Raw genomic sequence first — 20,397 nt, 5'->3', positions numbered from 1 at the left:
TTTCTTTCGAACTACCATGGTTTGCATTTACCGTGAACCGCGTACACGGCTCCCGTAAAGCAACCGCAGGAGCCATCTTTGATAAAATGTTGCCCAGTCTTCTTTTTTCGCCATTTCTTTGTGGAAATGTCCTTCTTGAGATTTTCTCTGCGCCTGACCAGGTTTGGTCTCTTTGTTCATTTCGCCTTTGGCGGGCTTTAGGAGTGAAACCCACCTCTGGCTTCAGAGTGTTTGGGGTAGGCAGGAAGTGAGGGATGTGACCGAAACTCCCTGTACTTAGTCTCCTAGGAGACCCAAATGCACTCTGTAGTGATTGGCTGGCTGATTGTCCGGCAAGGACAGCCACCCTGCTGGGTGAGTGACAGCTAGGCTGGAATGAATGGGAGAGAACTGAATAAAAGGCAATTCTTTTGGCTTGGAAGGCAGAGTCGACCACTGGACGAAAAACCGAAGAAGAACTTGAAGAGGACGCCTGCTGCAACTCCTGGACCTTTGGTTTGCCTGGGGTAACCCTGCTGCAGTGCCGAAACGGCAAGTTTGCATCGACAGAGAAGCCCCTGCAAGGACGACTTCTCCCTTTGAGTTGGTGAGACCAATCAACTCCAAAGTAAGCCACCTGGACACCCATCTCGGAGCTGGTCGAACTTCCACAGAGTTGCTACTGGAACCTTATAGCCAGGGAGAAGGACACCAGATTGTGTGCATTACTTTTAAGCTGGCCTAAAGCTTTTGGAAGATCCACCGGACTCCCACTAAGTAGGACGGACCAAGCCTGAGCCCCCTCAGCCGAGTGCGGGACCCCAGAAGGAAGGGACGTCCACCTTGACAGCCAGGAATCAAGCTGTTGCTATCTGCGGTAGATTCGAGTAGCTGAAACGCGAAACAGCCACTGAAAGTGAAGTTTGCCGGTTGCAGTTTTTGACCATCCCACTGCATTGCAGGAGCGCCCCGACGTCCTCCCTGTTGTCCCCATGACTGAGGCCCAGGAACAGCGAGATCTGCAGAGCTGCACAGGAACAGAAGTCATCAGCTGCATCTTTTTCTTCTTTGCTAAGGCACAGTAAAAAGTCTAAGAGTACCTGAACCAGGATACAGACCCTACTAACCCAACCCTCATTCTTCTGCATACTTAAACCCACACAAAACCACACAACCATCTCTCTCCTGGCAATCCGCACGCACTTTACCACACTGCATCAACAACACATAAACTTCACCCACAGCACTCGAGGCCTTCATCCGATCCGATACTAGCACCAAAGCCCAGCACTCAGTGTATACCGAGCTGAAGCTGCCAACAGCACACCACTTCTCCCACTCTCCTTCTCCCCTCCTCCCGACTAACCCTACCCCACCCTTCCTGTTTACAGATCCGCCAGAGCGGCTGGGGACCAATTCCGTTGGTGACGGTGCGCTATACAAGTACCGCTAACATAACAACATAACATAACAGAATTTACCTCTTACTGTAGAGGTGCTTTGAAACTTCTACAACTCACAAGTCTAATCAGCTTGTGGCCCTAAATTTGATTCTTCTTTTTTATCAAAGACTCCTAAGAACCTGTGTCAAGACTTTTCTATTTACTCACCAGAAGTGCTTCATCCAATACAAGACTTTTTGCCTATTGACTTTGGCTTGGCCTTTTGCATTCTATGACGCTGCTTGGGGGATCTGAGATGATTTGCCTCTTATGAATATTTGTGGTCCCTTGTTCTAATAACTTTTTCCTTTTACCAACTTCTAAAAGTATTCTAAATGCCAACAGTAAGATATTAATGTCTGCAGTACCCTTGTTACTGAAGTCACCTCTGGGTGTAGGTTGTGTCTGTGGGCCATCCCCAAAGGGTCTTGTCTGATTCAGAAACTCAGAGTGTACAGTATTGAAGTATATTTGTGTCTTACTATTCCATTGCTCCCTTCTGAAGAAGGCTTTATAACTGACTGATAAATAAATTAATAATTATTTATGCAAGAAACCTTGAGTATAAGAGTTTGTTTGAATACCTGTAACTCTGGATCTTTGTGTAACTCCCCTACAGCTCACACTGACCCCTCTTGAGATAAGCCTGGCTGCTCAAACGTGACCAGAGCTGTGTAGTACAAGCTTATACCAAAGGTTGGGTTGCCTATACCTGTAGTCATAGTTGCTTGTAGTGTTCCCAGAGGGTACTGCATACAAACAGTGCCTAACACAGAGTACACCTGAAACCATCTCAGTTTCCAAATCCATCTAATGCCCCCTCTTACAATTTACGACAAGCTACTGAAACCAGCTTGGTTTGCACATTGGCATTATGCCACAAATTAGTACATTTATAACGTGCACAATTTGCTACTGAAACCAACTAATTTCCATATCTGACTAGTGTGATCCCTTAGTACGTACTCCAAATGCATTTCATACTATGCCGGTTCTTAGTGTGTACTCAAATATACACCAGCCTACTACACCATCTCTTAGTACTTACATCAGATGTTCACCATGTTCCTGAGACCAGCTCAGTTTCTGCAACCACTAATACCATCTTAGTACATACTCCAGGGGTACACCATGTTACTGAGACCAGCTCAGTTTCTGAAACCACCTAATACCATCTTTTAGTACATACTCCAGGTGTACACCATGTTACCGAGACCAGCTCAGTTCCTGCACCCACTAATTCCATCTCTTAGTACATACTCCAAGTGTACTCCATGTTACCGAGACCAGCTCAGTTTCTGCAACCACTAATACCATCTCTTAGTACATACTCCAAGTGTACACCCTGTTACTGAGACCAGCTCAGTTTCTGCAACCACTAATACCATCTCTTAGTACATACTCCAAGTGTACACCATGTTACTGAGACCAGCTCAGTTTCTGCAACCACTAATACCATCTCTTAGTACATACTCCAAGTGTACACCCTGTTACTGAGACCAGCTCAGTTTCTGCAACCACTAATACCATCTCTTAGTGCATACTCCAAGTGTACACCATGTTACTGAGACCAGCTCAGTTTCTGCAACCACTAATACCATCTCTTAGTACATACTCCAAGTGTACACCATGTTACAGAGACCAGCTCAGTTTCTGCAACCACTAATACCATCTCATGGTACATACCCGAAGTGTGCACCATGTTACCGAGACCGGCTCAGTTTCTGCAACCACTAATACCATCTCTTAGTACATACTCCAAGTGTACACCATGTTACCGAGACCGGCTCAGTTTCTGCAACAACATCATACCATTTCTTAGTACAGACTCCAAGTGTACATCATGTTACTCAGACCAGCTCAGTTTCTGCAACCAGCTAATACCATCTCTTAGTACATACTCCAAGTGTACACCATGTTACTGAGACCAGCTCAGTTTCTGCAACCACTAATACCATCTCTTAGTGCATACTCCAAGTGTTCACCATGTTACTGAGACCAGCTCAGTTTCTGCAACCACTAATACCATCTCTTAGTACATACTCCAAGTGTACACCATGTTACTGAGACCAGCTCAGTTTCTGCAACCACTAATACCATCTCTTAGTACATACTCCAAGTGTACACCATGTTACAGAGACCAGCTCAGTTTCTGCAACCACTAATACCATCTCATGGTACATACCCGAAGTGTGCACCATGTTACCGAGACCGGCTCAGTTTCTGCAACCACTAATACCATCTCTTAGTACATACTCCAAGTGTACACCATGTTACCGAGACCGGCTCAGTTTCTGCAACAACATCATACCATTTCTTAGTATATACTCCAAGTGTACACCATGTTACTGAGACCAGCTCAGTTTCCTCACTGTCCTAGTGCCATCACTTATCGGGAATAACACGTGTGAACTGTCCTGGTGACCTGCTCAGTTTCCTCACTGCCCTAGTGCCATCACTTATTAGGAATGGCAAGTGTGCACTGTCCTATTGAAACCAGCTCAGTTCCCTCACTGTCCTAGTGCTATCACTTATCAGGAATAACAAGTGTGTACCAGGCTTCTGAAACCAGCTCAGTTTCCTCACTGTCCTAGTGCCATCACTTATCAGGAATAACAAGTGTGTACCTTCCTATTCAAACCAGCTCAGTTTCCTCACTGTCCTAGTGCCATCGCTTATCGGGAATGGCAAGTGAGCACCAGGCAGCTGACACCAGCTCATGTTCCTCACTGTCCTAGTGCCATCGCTTATCAGGAATGGCAAGTGTGCACCAGGCTGCTGACACCAGCTCAGGTTCCTCACTGTCCTAGTGCCATCGCTTATCGGGAATGGCAAGTGTGCACCAGGCTGCTGACACCAGCTCAGGTTCCTCACTGTCCTAGTGCTTTCACTTATCGGGAATAACAAGTGTGCACCAGGCTGCTGACACCAGCTCAGGTTCCTCACTGTCCTAGTGCCTTCACTTATCAGGAATAACAAGTGTGCACCAGGCTGCTGACACCAGCTCGGGTTCCTCACTGTCCTAGTGCCATCGCTTATCAGGAATGGCAAGTGTGCACCAGGCTGCTGCCACCAGCTCGGGTTCCTCACTGTCCTAGTGCCATCGCTTATCAGGAATGGCAAGTGTGCACCAGGCTGCTGACACCAGCTCGGGTTCCTCATTGTCCTAGTGCCTTCACTTATCAGGAATGGCAAGTGTGCACCAGGCTGCTGACACCAGCTCGGGTTCCTCACTGTCCTAGTGCCTTCACCTATTAGGAATGGCAAGTGTGCACCAGGCTGCTGACACCAGCTCAGGTTCCTCACTGTCCTAGTGCCATCGCTTATCGGGAATGGCAAGTGTGCACCAGGCTGCTGATACCAGCTCAGTTTCCTCACTGTCCTAGTGCCTTCACTTAGAGGGAATGGCAAGTGTGCACCAGGCTGCTGACACCAGCTCAGTTTCCTCACTGTCCTAGTGCCATCGCTTATCAGGAATGGCAAGTGTGCACCAGGCTGTTGACACCAGCTCGGGTTCCTCACTGTCCTAGTGCCATCGCTTATCAGGAATGGCAAGTGTGCAACAGGCTGCTGACACCAGCTCAGTTTCCTCATCAGCTAGTGCCATTCTTTAGTGCGTACCCAAACCATACACCACCCAATAGTAGCCACCCCTCACCCCACACCAGTCCTGTTTCCTGACATCCACCTCTCCATGCCCTGCAGCAAAGTTACTGGGTCCTGACCAGCGTTGTGTCATCCTGTCCTGTTTTCTGGTCCCCCCTCCAGGCCTGTTTGTAAAGTGCTGTATTATGTAAGATTCACCGCTCCTTTCTGAATTTGGCGCACAGCGGACTGTGTGTCTGTGGAGCACTGCACAGAAGAGCCGCATGCATGGAGATGTGACACGCTGGTAGCCTACCTCCTTGCTTCTTCTCACAGCTGCTTGAGCAATCCTCTTTGTAGCAGCACTCGTAACCATATTGACAGCCTCCGTCAGGGCATCCTTTCTTATAATTGCCAGGGGGAGGACAGCGATCTGGACGCGATCTGCTGCAGCCACCTGCAAAAGAGGGGAGAAGATGAGCGACCAGATGAAGCCAGGGGGTCCCTGGTTCTACATGAGGGGTGGTGAAGATCCTCCCACAGGTCCTAAGCAGCAGCCCCTGAGCAATGACCAACAGTGGCTGGAAATCAACGCATTCCCATTCGCTTTAACTATTGTTGATATGTACAGCGCCAACCAGAATACAAAATTGCTTCTTGGCGCCCAAAATTCTATATACAGGGCGAGCAATGCTAAAAAAAAACACGGGCTGTTTCTGCCCTCTTTCTCTTCCTTCACCTATTCGTGGGCCCAACCAGTCCTAGTTCATACCTTTATCTGAAGATTCCCCCAGCTCTGGGGTGTCTTTTCCACTGTTCTCCACTGTCTTTCTCTTTGTTTGCTTCTTTGCACCGTTTGCCACCTCCCCTCTTCTAGCTGCAGGCCTTCTCTTCCTCATCTCTGCTTCTCTTTATTGGCCTCCTCTACCCTCCTGGCCTTTCACTGCTCTCACTCTGCTTGCTTTCTCTCTGTCTTTCTTCTCTCCTCCCTCTTCTTCTGTTTGCTCCTCATCCCTTTCTTCCACCTTCCACATTCTCTTCTCTCTGCATCATGTTGCTCTCCTGATCTTCTCTGATGCTTCCCTTTCCTCCTCTGTCCTATTTGCCCGCCCTTTCCCTAAGTCTCTTCTCTCTGTCTCTCTTTCCATGCCCTCGTTTCTCACTCCTCTCATACACAATATTCTCTTTGTAATCTCTTAGCAGAGGGGGGAGGCCCAAATGCCCTGCTGTGCTTCCTACACCCAAACCACCATGCACGAGACACACACATCTAGAAGAATTTGGCATAACTTTCACCAATTATGCTAATGATACACAGATTCTTCTCCCATTATCTGGTGACAACGAGCAAGACCTAGAAACTTTACAAAACACATATGCTATCATCCAGGCCTGGATGGCAGCCAATGGCCTCTGTTTCAATGGGGATAAGACAGAGATCTTACTAGTGGGCAAACCAGAGGGGGCTCTGGGAGTCTCTCTACCAGCACGAACACAGCCATTGACCTGTTCTTGGGTGGATGGACCCTGGGAGAGTCTCGACCATGTTTTTAGCCCGCTGTTCTTTTCACAGAGAAGACATTTCCCCGCATATCAGTCTTTGTCCTGGCCAGGGGCAGTCCAGCACCGAAATGCTAGGCAATTCTCCTCCGAACAAGAGTACGACATCAACCCCATACACGTGTTTTAGCCTAGTTGTGCATCATCAGTGAGGTGAAGCTGTGCCTCTCTAACAGCAGTGAGCAAACGGTCCACGTCTGGATTCCCCTGGTAATTTAGGGTATGACCCAAAGTTACTTGGTATGCAAACCAGAGGGGGGTCTGGGAAACTCTCTACCAGCACAAACTCAGCCCATTAACTTGTTCTTGGGTGGATGGCCCCTGGGAGAGTCTTGGCCATGTCTTTAGCTCACTGTTCTTTTCACAGAGAAGACATTTCCCCGCATATCAGTCTTTGTCCTGGCCAGGGGCAGTCCAGCACCGAAATGCTAGGCAATTCTCCTCCGAACAAGAGTACGACATCAACCCCATACACGTGTTTCAGCCTAGTTGGGCATCATCAGTGAGGTGAAGCTGTGCCTCTCTGTGAGCAGTGAGCAAGGGGTCCACATCTGGATTCCCCTGGTAACTTAGGGTGTGACCCAAAGTTACTTGGCATGCAAACCAGAGGGGGGGTCTGGGAAACTCTCTACCAGCACGAACACAGCCCATTGACTTTCACACAAGGGCACTAGTGAAAGCCAATGGCGATTGCTGCTTCATGTGCCGCACCAGTGCTCATGTGGCACGAGGAAAAACACAAGGGCACTAGTGAAAGCCAATGGCAATTGCTGCTGCGTGTGCTGCACCAGTGCTCGTGTGGCGTGAGTGTGGAGAAGGAGGGCATGTGACCAAAGGACTGCAGAGACGTGCCCATCCTGTGATCCCATCTTTTCGCCTCATTGTGATAGAATGTGTCCACCTGGCTGTCACGGAAGCCGCGACTAGAAAGTGATTTGCAGGTCCTTTGGTCGATTGCACTTGGGGAACAGCTGCCCTTTGACGCTACAATGTAGTTACTTAGTATTAGACCACACATACTCTTCTTTATCACTTTAGTGCCGAATGATGCAAATTGTGGCATTCCAGATGTTTTGGACTACAACTTTCATCAGATTTAGCCATCAGTGTCAATAGTGAAGGATCATGGGAGTCATAGTCTAAAGCAATAGGAGAGCCGCAGGTTGCAGACCCTTTCATTAGTGTCATCCCTTAATACCTGCTCTTGATGCACAAGGTCTAAATGGCAAAAGCTGACTTCCCACATAAGCCTTATGCCAATCCTTATTCCCTACTTCATATGTGCACCCTCTTAGTGGAACCAGCCCACTGTCTATAGCCTCCTTCTCACACCCATGTTGATCAATCCTTTCCCTCTTCTGTTCTGTGCTCCTAGCTCAACCATGCAGACCTATCCTTTCCCTCTTCTGTTCTCTGCTCCTTGCTCAACCATGTCGCCCTATCCCTCCCCTCTTCTGTGATCCTAACTCATCCATGTCAACCTATCACCTGTTCTTCTGTTCTGTGCTCGTAGCTCACACATGTTGACCTATCCCTCCCCGCTTCTGTTCTGTGCTCCTAGCTCACCCATGTCGACCTTTCCTATCCAACTCCTGTTCTGTGCTCCTAGCTCACCCACGTCGAGCTATCCTTTCCCTCTTCTGTTTTCCTAGCTCTCCCATGTCAACCTATCCTTCCCCTCCCTTCTTCTGTTCTGTGCTCCTAGCTCACCCACGTCGACCTATCCTTCCCTCTTCTTTCTGTGCTCCTAGCTCACCCATGATGACCTATCCTATCCCTCCTCTGTTCTGTGCTCCTGGCTCCCCCATGTCGACCTATCCTTCCCCTCCGCTCTTCTGTTCTGTGATCCTAGCTCACCCATGTCGACCTATCCTTCCCACTTCTTTTCTGTGCTCCTAGCTCACCCATGATGATCTATCCTTTCCCTCTTCTTTTCTGTGCTCCTAGCTCACCCACATCGACCTCCTTCCCCTCTTCTTTTCTGTATTCCTAGCTCCCCCATGTTGACTTATCCTAACCCTCTTCTGTTCTGTACTCCGAGCTCACCCATGTCGACCTATCCTTCCCCCTCTTCCGTTTTGCTCCTAGCTCACCCATATCGACCTATCCTTCCATCTTCTGTGCTCCTAGCTCACCCATGTCGACCTATCCTTCCCCTCTTCTTTTCTGTGCTCCTATCTCACCCATGTCGACCTATCCTTCCCTTCTTCTTTTCAGGTGCTCCTAGCTCACCCATGTTGACCAAACCTTCCCCTCTTCTGTGCTCCTAGCTCACCCATGTCGAGCTATTATTTCCCCCTTCTTTTCTGTGCTCCTAGCTCACCAATGTCGAGCTATCCTTTTCTTCTGTTCTGTGCTCCTAGCTCACCCATATCGACCTACCCTCCCCCTCTTCTGTCTGTGCTGCTAGCTCACCCATGTCGACATAGCCTTCCCCTCTTCTGTCTGTGCTGCTAGCTCACCCATGTCGATCTATCCTTCCCCACTTCTGTTCTGTGCTCCTAACTTACCCATATCAACCTATCCTTCCCCTCTTCTGTGCTCCTAGCTCACCCACATCGAGCTATCATTTCCCCTTCTTTTCTGTGCTCCTAGCTCACAAATGTCGAGCTATCCTTTTCTTCTGTTCTATGCTCCTATCTCACCCATATCGACCTACCTCCCCTCTTCTGTCTGTGCTGCTAGCTCACCCAATCGATCTATCCTTCCCCACTTCTGTTCTGTGCTCCTAACTCACCCATATCAACCTATCCTTCCCCTCTTCCTTGCTCCTATCTCACCCATGTTGAGCTATCATTTCCCCTTTCTTTTCTGTGCTCCTAGATCAAAAATATCGAGCTATCCTTTTCTTCTGTTCTGTGCTCCTAGCTCCCCCATGTCGACCGATCCTTCCCCTCCCCTCTTCTGTTCTGTGATCCTAGCTCACCCATGTCGACCTATCCTCCCTTCTTCTTTTCTGTGCTCCTAGCTCACCCACATCGACCTATCCTTCCCCGCTTCTTTTCTGTATTTCTAGCTCACCCATGTTGACTTATCCTACCCCTCTTCTGTTCTGTACTCCAAGCTCACCCATGACGACCTATCCTTCCCCTCTTCTGTGCTCCTAGCTCACCCAGGCCGACCTATCCCTCCCCTCTTCTTTTCTGTGCTCCTAGCTCACCCATGTTGACCTGTCCTTCCCTTCTTTTTTTCAGGTGTTCCTAGCTCACCCATGTCGACCAATCCTCCCCCTCTTCTGTTCTGCGCTCCTAGCTCAACCATGTCGACCTATCCTTCCCCTCCTCTCTGCTCCTAGCTCACCCATGTCGAGCTATCATTTCCCCTTCTTTGTGTGCTCCTAGCTCACGCATGATGACCTCTACTATCCCTCTTCTGTTCTGTGCTCCTAGCTCCCCCATGTCGACCTATCCTTCCCCTCCCCTCTTTTGTCCGTGATCCTAGCTCACCCATGTCGACCTATACTTCCCTCTTCTTTTCTGTGCTCCTAGCTCACCCATGATGACCTATCCTTCCCCTCTTCTTTTCTGTACTCCTAGCTCACCCATGTCGACCTAACCTTCCCCCTCTTCTGTTTTGTGCTCCTAGCTCACCCATGTTGACCTATCCTCCCCCTTTTCTGTGCTCCTAGCTCACCCATGTCGACCTATCATTCTCCTCTTCTGTTCTGTGCTCCTATCTAACCCATGTCGACCAATCCGTCCCCTCTTCTGTTCTGTGCTTCTATCTCCCCCGTGTCGACCTATCATTCCTCTCTTCTGTTCTGTGCTCTTAGCTCACACGTATCAAAGTATACTTCCCCTCTTCTGTGCTCCTCGCTCCCCCATGTTGACCTATCCTGTCCCTCTTCTGTGCTCCTGGCTCACCCATGTCGACCTATCCTCCACCTCTTCTGTTCTGTGCTCCTCACTCACCCTTGTCAACCTACCCTACCCTCTTATGTTCTGTGCTCCTAGCTCACCCATGTCGACCTTTCCTTCCCTCTTCTTTTTGTGCTCCTGACTCACCCATGATGACCTATCCTATCCCTCCTCTGTTCTGTGCTCCTAGCTCACCCATGTCGACCTATCCTTCCCTCTTCTTTTTGTGCTCCTGACTCACGCATGTTGACTTATCCTACCCCTCTTCTTTTCTGTACTCCTAGCTCACCCATGTCGACCTATCCTTCCCCCTCTTCTGTTTTGTGCTCCTAGCTCACCTATGTCGACTTATCCTCCCCCTCTTCTTTGCTCCAAGCTCACCCATGTCGACCTATCCATCCCCTCTTCTTTTCTGTGCTCCTAGCTCACCCATGTCGGCCTATCCTTCCCCTCTTCTGTTCTGTGCTCAAATCTCCCCCATGTCGACCAATCCTTCCCCTCTTCTGTTCTGTGCTCCTAGCTCAACATTTCGACCTATCCTTCCCCTCTTCTGTGCTCTTAGCTCACCCATGTCGAGTTATCATTCCCCCCTTCTTTTCTGTGCTCCTAGCTCACCAATGTCGAGCTATCCTTTTCTTCTTTTCTGTGCTCCTAGCTCACCATGTCGAGCTATCCTTTCCCTCTTCTGTTCTGTGCTCCTAGCTCACCCATATCGACCTATCCTTCCCCTTTTCTGTCTGTGCTGCTAGCTCACCCATGTCGACGTATCCTTCCCCTCTTCTGTCTGTGGTTCTATCTCACCCATATCGACCTATCCTTCCCCTCTTCTGTCTGTGCTCCTAGCTCACCCATGTCGACCTATCCTTCCCTTCTTCTGTCTGTGCACCTAGTTCACCCATGTCGACCTATCCTTCCCCTCCTCTGTTCTGTGCTCCTAGCTCACAGATGTCGACCTATCCTTCCCCGCTTCTGTCTGTGTAGGTAGCTCCCCCATGCTGACCTATCCTTCCCCTCTTCTGTTCTGAGCTTCTAGCTCCCCCGTGTCGACCTATCCTTCCCCTCTTCTGTTCTGAGCTCCTAGCTCCCCCATGTTGACCAATCCTTTCCCTCTTCTGTTCTGTGCTGCTAGTGCTAGCTCACCCATGTCGACATATCCTTCCCCTCTTCTGTTCTGTGCTTCTATCTCCCCCGAAGTCAACATTTTTAACTTAACTTTGCACCTTTTTGCAAGTTGTAAAGGTTCTATCTTCATCGCTGTGAAGTTGGGAGCTTTGCAGGACTCCACAGGTATCATTTAAACCTTCACACTCCCAGTATTGTCTCTTCAGCCAATCTCTTTCTGGTCCCCTAATCCCAGGGATGGAAGTTTTAGTCTGCCAGTGGATCAAGGGTGGGCGTCTCACTCCTTACCTTACCTAACTCTTGGAAAGATCCTCCAGCGGTGCAAGCTGGCATGTTACCCCCGGTGGCATACTCCATAGAGTCCAGAGAGGCAAGCTCCCCACTGTCGGATCTCTCCCCAGCCTCTTTCATCCCACCTGGCAGCAAGCAAGTAGCAGTATTTACTCCCTGAGCGATCCATCCACTATGGCATTGCGCAACCGGTCATTAAGTTGCCCTAGAGGCACTCTCGCCGCCCCACCAATCACACTCCACCATCCACCCCTCTTCCAGCGAGCTAGGCTTCCTGTCATGCTTAGATGATGTGCCAGAGATCCCAAAGAAACGCCTAAACCCTTAGCCCCTAAGGACCAGGAAGCAGGGAAACACCCTAACTCTTAGAAAAGACTAGAAGCTCCTGCACCAACGACAGCCATAATACTGACACACTCATCACAGCCATAATACTGACACCCTCACCAAAGCCATATTACTGACACACTCATCACAGCCATAATACTGACACACTCACCAAAGCCATAATACTGACACACTCATCACAGCCATAATACCAACACACTCACCAAAGCCATAATTCTGACACACTCACCACAGCCATACTACTGACACACTCATCACAGCCATAATACTGACACACTCATCACAGCTATAATACTGACACACTCATCACAGCCATAATACTGACACACTCACCATAGCCATAATACTGACACACTCATCATAGCCATAATACTGACACACTCATCACACTTAGTCGTGCACTGTTCTTCCGGTGCAAGTTCTAATGTGTAAGCCCAACTCACGGAAGTACTTGACTCATGTTATCATATCTCAGACAGCCCACCAGAGACGCAGCCAGGATTGACTAACCAGTGGGGCCTGAAGCTAATCCGCAGTGACATTAACACCTGTAAATGCCAACACAGCGCTGCTGAGTGGGCATTTACAGATATTGGGTGGATCTTGCACGCTCAAGCCCTACCCTGTCTACGCCACTGCATCCCAACCACAATTTTTAAAATGTATTTATTTGCATTTATAAAGCACACAGCAGCCCTTGGGCATCATGGTGCTGTTACAGAAGGCTCCCTGATTACGTATGCCAAACGTACATTATTCACTTGACACCAGCTCAGTTTCCATATCACCACAGCGCTTCCTTTGGTGCCTGTGCCAAATGTACACAGTGTTAGGGACAATTCTCAAAAATGTGCTAATTCCCTCTACCTTAGTGACCCCCAGCAACTTTGCTGGACTTCGAGGACTTGACTTTTTTAACCTGGAGAGAGTGTGACCATTATTCCCGCTCTCTCATGTGTTTTAATGTGATTTTGTACACTTTGTTTTCTTTGGTTATGGAGTCTGACAAACTCCATAGGCATCATCTTTTACATTGTGTCACACAGCACCTTCAGTGCAGTGACACAGGGAAGCCTTTCCAAAGGTTTAACTACCTTCTCTGGGATAAACTTCTGTTTCCCAGAGCAGTAAAGTGAAATTGACTTTACTTACCTTTGCAAATTCCTAGACCCAGTACTCCCTGTCTTACAAAATAGTGCTGGAGGGGTTACTTAGTATCCCCTGTGTCTAGCTACTCATGTAACATTTTTATGTTACTGTTTCCTCACTGAATGGCTGGTGGCAGTGGTTTCATTCGAACTACCATGGTTTGCATTTACCGTGAACCGCGTACACGGCTCCCGTAAAGCAACCGCAGGAGCCAACTTTGATAAAATGTTGCCCAGTCTTCTTTTTTCGCCATTTCTTTGTGGAAATGTCCTTCTTGAGATTTTCTCTGCGCCTGACCAGGTTTGGTCTCTTTGTTCATTTCGCCTTTGGCGGGCTTTAGGAGTGAAACCCGCCTCTGGCTTCAGAGTGTTTGGGGTAAACAGGAAGTGAGGGATGTGACCGAAACTCCCTGTACTTAGTCTCACTCTGTAGTGATTGGCTGGCTGACTGTCAGGTAAGGACAGCCACTCTGCTGGGTGAGTGACAACTAGGCTGGAATGAATGGGAGAGAACTGAATAAAAGGCGAGTCTTTTTCTTTTGGCTTGGAAGGCAGAGTCGACCACTGGACGAATGAACCGAAGAAGAGCTTGAAGAGGATGCCTGCTGCAACTTCTGGACCGTTGGTTTGCTCAGGGTAGCCCTGCTGCAGTGCCGAAACGCCAAGTTTGCATCGACAGAGAAGCCCCTGCACGGATTACTTCTCCCTTTCAGTTGGTGGGACAAATCAACTCCAAAGTAAGCCACCTGGACACCCATCTTGGAGCTGGTTGAACTTCCACAAAGTGTGGGACCCCAGAAGCAAAGGTAGTCCACCTTGACAGCCAGGAATCACGTTGTTGCTATCTGCGGTAGATCCGAGTAGCGGAAACGCGAAACAGCCCCTGAAAGCCACTGAAAGTGAAGTTTTCCGGTTGTATGTTTTGACCGTCCCAGTGCATTGCAGGAGTCCCCCGACATCCTCCCTCTTGTCCCCACGACTGAGGCCCAGGAACAGCGAGACCTGCAGAGCTGCACAGGAACAGGAGTCATCTGCTGCATATTTTCTTCATCTTTAAAGGTACTGTGAAAGGTCTGAGAGTACTTACCTCTTGCTGTAGAGTTGCTTGAACCATCTACAACTCACAAGTCTAATCCGCTTGTGACTCTACATTTGATTCTTCTTTTCATCAAAGACTCCTAAGAACTTGTGCCAAGACTTTTCCATTTACTCACCAGAAGTGCTTCATCCCATAGTAGACTTTTTGCCTATAGAGTTTGGTTTAGCCTATTGAACTGAATGACTCTTCTGGGGGGATCTGAAAGTATTTGCCTGCTTAAGAATATATGTGGACTATTGTTGTTCTAATAACCTTTTAATTTTAACAACTTCTAAAAGTATTCTAAATGCCAACAGTAAGATATTAATGTCCGCAGTACCCTTGTTACTGAAGTCACCTCTGGGTGTAGGTTGTGTCTGTGGGCCATCCCCAGAAGGTCTTGTCTGATTCAGAAACTCAGAGTGTACAGTATTGAAGTATATTTGTGTCTTACTATTCCATTGCTCCCTTCTCAAGAAGGCTTTATAACTGACTGATACATAAATAATAATTATTTATGCAAGAAACCTTGAGTATAAGAGTTTGTTTGAATACCTGTAACTCTGAATCTTTGTGTAACTCCCCTACAGCTCACACTGACCCCTCTTGAGATAAGCCTGGCTGCTCAAACGTGACCAGAGCTGTGTAGTACAAGCTTATACCAAAGGTTGGGTTGCCTATACCTGTAGTCATAGTTGCTTGTAGTGTTCCCAGAGGGTACTGCATACAAACGTTGCCTAACACAGAGTACACCTGAAACCATCTCAGTTTCCAAATCCATCTAATGCCCCCTCTTACAATTTACGACAAGCTACTGAAACCAGCTTGGTTTGCACATTGGCATTATGCCACAAATTAGTACATTTATCACGTGCACAATTTGCTACTGTAACCAACTCATTTCCATATCTGACTAGTGTGATCCCTTAGTACGTACTCCAAATGCATTTCATACTATGCCGGTTCTTAGTGTGTACTCAAATATACACCAGCCTACTACACCATCTCTTAGTACTTACATCAGATGTTCACCATGTTCCTGAGACCAGCTCAGTTTCTGCAACCACTAATACCATCTTAGTACATACTCCAAGTGTACACCATGTTACTGAGACCAGCTCAGTTTCTGCAACCACCTAATACCATCTCTTAGTACATACTCCAGGTGTACACCATGTTACCGAAACCAGCTCAGTTTCTGCACCCACTAATTCCATCTCTTAGTACATACTCCAAGTGTACTCCATGTTACCGAGACCAGCTCAGTTTCTGCAACCACTAATACCATCTCTTAGTACATGCTCCAAGTGTACACCCTGTTACTGAGACCAGCTCAGTTTCTGCAACCACTAATACCATCTCTTAGTGCATACTCCAAGTGTTCACCATGTTACTGAGACCAGCTCAGTTTCTGCAACCACTAATACCATCTCTTAGTGCATACTCCAAGTGTACACCATGTTACAGAGACCAGCTCAGTTTCTGCAACCACCTAATACCATCTCTTAGTACATACTCCAAGTGTACACCATGTTCCTGAGACCAGCTCAGTTTCTGCAACCACTAATACCATCTTTTAGTACATACTCCAAGTGTACACCATGTTACTGAGACCAGCTCTGTTTCTGCAACCACTAATACCATCTCTTAGTACATACTCCAAGTGTCCTCCATGTTACCGAGACCAGCTCAGTTTCTGCAACCACTAATACCATCTCTTAGTACATACTCCAAGTGTGCACCATGTTACCGAGACCAGCTCAGTTTCTGCAACCACTAATACCATCTCATGGTACATACCTGAAGTATGCACCATGTTACCGAGACCAGCTCAGTTTCTGCAACCACTAATACCATCTCTTAGTACATATCCCAAGTGTGCACAATGTTACAGAGACCAGCTCAGTTTCTGCAACCACCTAATACCATCTCATAGTACATACTCCAAGTGTACACCAGGTTACCGAGACCAGCTCAGTTTCTGCAACCACTAATACCATCTCTTAGTACATACTCCAAGTGTACACCATGTTACCGAGACCGGCTCAGTTTCTGCAACGACATAATACCATTTCTTAGTACAGACTCCAAGTGTACATCATGTTACTCAGACCAGCTCAGTTTCTGCAACCAGTTAATACCATCTCTTAGTACATACTCCAAGTGTACACCATGTTACTGAGACCAGCTCAGTTTCCTCACTGTCCTAGTGCCATCACTTATCGGGAATAACAGGTGCAAACTGTCCTGATGACCTGCTCAGTTTCCTCACTGCCCTAGTGCCATCAGTTATTAGGAATGGCAAGTGTGCATTGTTCTATTGAAACCAGCTCAGTTCCCTCACTGTCCTAGTGCTATCACTTATCAGGAATAACAAGTGTGTACCAGGCTTCTGAAACCAGCTCAGTTTCCTCACTGTCCTAGTGCCATCACTTATCAGGAATAACAAGTGTGTACCTTCCTATTCAAACCAGCTCAGTTTCCTCACTGTCCTAGTGCCATCGATTATCGGGAATGGCAAGTGAGCACCAGGCTGCTGACAGCAGCTCAGGTTCCTCACTGTCCTAGTCCCATCGCTTATCAGGAATGGCAAGTGTGCACCAGGCTGCTGACACCAGCTCAGTTTCCTCACTGTCCTAGTGCCATCGCTTATCCGGAATGGCAAGTGTGCACCAGGCTGCTGACACCAGCTCAGTTTCCTCACTGTCCTAGTGCCTTCACTTATCAGGAATAACAAGTGTGCACCAGGCTGCTGACACCAGCTCAGGTTCCTCACTGTCCTAGTGCCATCGCTTATCAGGAATGGCAAGTGTGCACCAGGCTGCTGACACCAGCTCAGTTTCCTCACTGTCCTAGTGCCATCGCTTATCCGGAATGGCAAGTGTGCACCAGGCTGCTGACACCAGCTCAGTTTCCTCACTGTCCTAGTGCCTTCACTTATCAGGAATAACAAGTGTGCACCAGGCTGCTGACACCAGCTCAGGTTCCTCACTGTCCTAGTGCCATCACTTATCAGGAATGGCAAGTGTGCACCAGGCTGCTGACACCAGCTCAGTTTCCTCATCAGCTAGTGCCATTCTTTAGTGCGTACCCAAACCATACACCACCCAATAGTAGCCACCCCTCCCCCCACACCACTCCTGTTTCCTGACTTCCACCTCTCCATGCCCTGCAGCAAAGTTACTGGGTCCTGACCAGCGTTGTGTCATCCTGTCCTGTTTTCTGGTCCCCCCTCCAGGCCTGTTTGTAAAGTGCTGTATTATGTAAGATTCACCGCTCCTTTCTGAATTTGGCACACAGTGGACTGTGTGTCTGTGGAGCACTGCACAGAAGAGCCGCATGCATGGAGATGTGACACGCTGGTAGCCTACCTCCTTGCTTCTTCTCACAGCTGCTTGAGCAATCCTCCTTGTAGCAGCACTCGTAACCATATTGACAGCCTCCGTCAGGGCATCCTTTCTTATAATTGCCAGGGGGAGGACAGCGGTCTGGACGTGATCTGCTGCAGCCACCTGCAAAAAAGGGGAGAAGATGAGCGACCAGCTGAAGCCAGGGGGTCCCTGGTTCTACATGAGGGGGGGTGAAGATCCTCCCACAGGTCCTAAGCAGCAGCCCCTGAGCAATGACCAACAGTGGCTGGAAATCAAAGCATTCCCATTCGCTTTAACTATTGTTGATATGTACAGCGCCAACCAGAATACTAAATTGCTTCTTGGCGCCCCAAATTCTATATACAGGGCGAGCAATGCTAAAAAAAAACACGGTCTGTTTCTGCCCTCTTTCTCTTCCTTCACCTATTCGTGGGCCCAGCCAGTCCTAGCTCATACCTTTATCTGAAGATTCCCCCAGCTCTGGGGTGTCTTTTCCACTGTTCTCCACTGTCTTTCTCTTTGTTTGCTTCTTTGCACCGTTTGCCACCTCCCCTCTTCTAGCTGCAGGCCTTCTCTTCCTCATCTCTGCTTCTCTTTATTGGCCTCCTCTACCCTCCTGGCCTTTCACTGCTCTCACTCTGCTTGCTTTCTCTCTGTCTTTCTTCTCTCCTCCCTCTTCTTCTGTTTGCTCCTCATCCCTTTCTTCCACCTTCCACATTCTCTTCTCTCTGCATCATGTTGCTCTCCTGATCTTCTCTGATGCTTCCCTTTCCTCCTCTGTCCTATTTGCCCGCCCTTTCCCTAAGTCTCTTCTCTCTGTCTCTCTTTCCATGCCCTCGTTTCTCACTCCTCTCATACACAATATTCTCTTTGTAATCTCTTAGCAGAGGGGGGAGGCCCAAATGCCCTGCTGTGCTTCCTACACCCAAACCACCATGCATGAGACACACACATCTAGAAGAATGTGGCATAACTTTCACCAATTATGCTAATGATACACAGATTCTTCTCCCATTATCTGGTGACAACGAGCAAGACCTAGAAACTTTACAAAACACATATGCTATCATCCAGGCCTGGATGGCAGCCAATGGCCTCTGTTTCAATGGGGATAAGACAGAGATCTTACTAGTGGGCAAACCAGAGGGGGCTCTGGGAGTCTCTCTACCAGCACGAACACAGCCATTGACCTGTTCTTGGGTGGATGGACCCTGGGAGAGTCTTGGCCATGTTTTTAGCTCACTGTTCTTTTCACAGAGAAGACATTTCCCCGCATATCAGTCTTTGTCCTGGCCAGGGGCAGTCCAGCACCGAAATGCTAGGCAATTCTCCTCCGAACAAGAGTACGACATCAACCCCATACTCGTGTTTTAGCCTAGTTGGGCATCATCAGTGAGGTGAAGCTGTGCCTCTCTAAGAGCAGTGAGCAAGGGGTCCACATCTGGATTCCCCTGGTAACTTAGGGTGTGACCCAAAGTTACTTGGCATGCAAACCAGAGGGGGGGTCTGGGAAACTCTCTACCAGCACGAACACAGCCATTGACCTGTTCTTGGGTGGATGGACCTTGGGAGAGTCTCGACCATGTTTTTAGCTCACTGTTCTTTTCACAGAGAAGACATTTCCCCGCATATCAGTCTTTGTCCTGGCCAGGGGCAGTCCAGCACCGAAATGCTAGGCAATTCTCCTCCGAACAAGAGTACGACATCAACCCCATACTCGTGTTTCAGCCTAGTTGGGCATCATCAGTGAGGTGAAGCTGTGCCTCTCTGTGAGCAGTGAGCAAGGGGTCCACATCTGGATTCCCCTGGTAACTTAGGGTGTGACCCAAAGTTACTTGGCATGCAAACCAGAGGGGGGGTCTGGGAAACTCTCTACCAGCACAAACACAGCCCATTGACTTTCACACAAGGGCACTAGTGAAAGCCAATGGCGATTGCTGCTTCATGTGCCGCACCAGTGCTCACGTGGCACAAGGAAAAACACAAGGGCACTAGTGAAAGCCAATAGCGATTGCTGCTGCGTGTGCTGCACCAGTGCTCGTGTGGCGTGAGTGTGGAGAAGGAGGGCATGTGACCAAAGGACTGCAGAGACGTGCCCATCCTGTGATCCCATCTTTTCGCCTCATTGTGATAGAATGTGGCCACCTGGCTGTCACGGAAGCCGCGACTAGAAAGTGATTTGCAGGTCCTTTGGTCGATTGCACTTGGGGAACAGCTGCCCTTTGATGCTACAATGTAGTTACTTAGTATTAGACCACACATACTCTTCTTTATCACTTTAGTGCCGAATGATGCAAATTGTGGCATTCCAGATGTTTTGGACTACAACTTTCATCAGATTTAGCCATCAGTGTCAATAGTGAAGGATCATGGGAGTCATAGTCTAAAGCAATAGGAGAGCCGCAGGTTGCAGACCCTTTCATTAGTGTCATCCCTTAATACCTACTCTTGATGCACAAGGTCTAAATGGCAAAAGCTGACTTCCCACATAAGCCTTATGCCAATCCTTATTCCCTACTTCATATGTGCACCCTCTTAGTGGAACCAGCCCACTGTCTATAGCCTCCTTCTCACACCCATGTTGATCAATCCTTTCCCTCTTCTGTTCTGTGCTCC

General features: G+C 48.4%; 1 long non-coding RNA gene across 1 annotated transcript in view; it reads right to left on the bottom strand.

Annotated features, from left to right (window-relative positions):
• The window catches only part of LOC138452550 (uncharacterized), an 87,583-nt gene extending 69,673 nt beyond the window's left edge, over window positions 1-17,910 (bottom strand). Inside the window, exons 1-2 of the long non-coding RNA XR_011260212.1 lie at window positions 17,782-17,910; window positions 5,323-5,463 (exon numbers count right to left, since the gene is read on the bottom strand). This is a non-coding gene — a long non-coding RNA (uncharacterized lncRNA). The remainder of the gene's footprint in view (window positions 1-5,322; window positions 5,464-17,781) is intronic.
• Window positions 17,911-20,397: the final 2,487 nt, after the last annotated feature.

The sequence above is a fragment of the Ambystoma mexicanum genome, chromosome 4p (genome assembly GCF_040938575.1).
Source record: "Ambystoma mexicanum isolate Mex_15411 chromosome 4p, UKY_AmexF1_1, whole genome shotgun sequence".
Classification (NCBI taxonomy): domain Eukaryota; kingdom Metazoa; phylum Chordata; class Amphibia; order Caudata; family Ambystomatidae; genus Ambystoma; species Ambystoma mexicanum.
The sequence above is the reverse complement of the archived record's forward strand: the minus strand, read 5'-3'. Positions and strand labels throughout refer to the sequence as shown.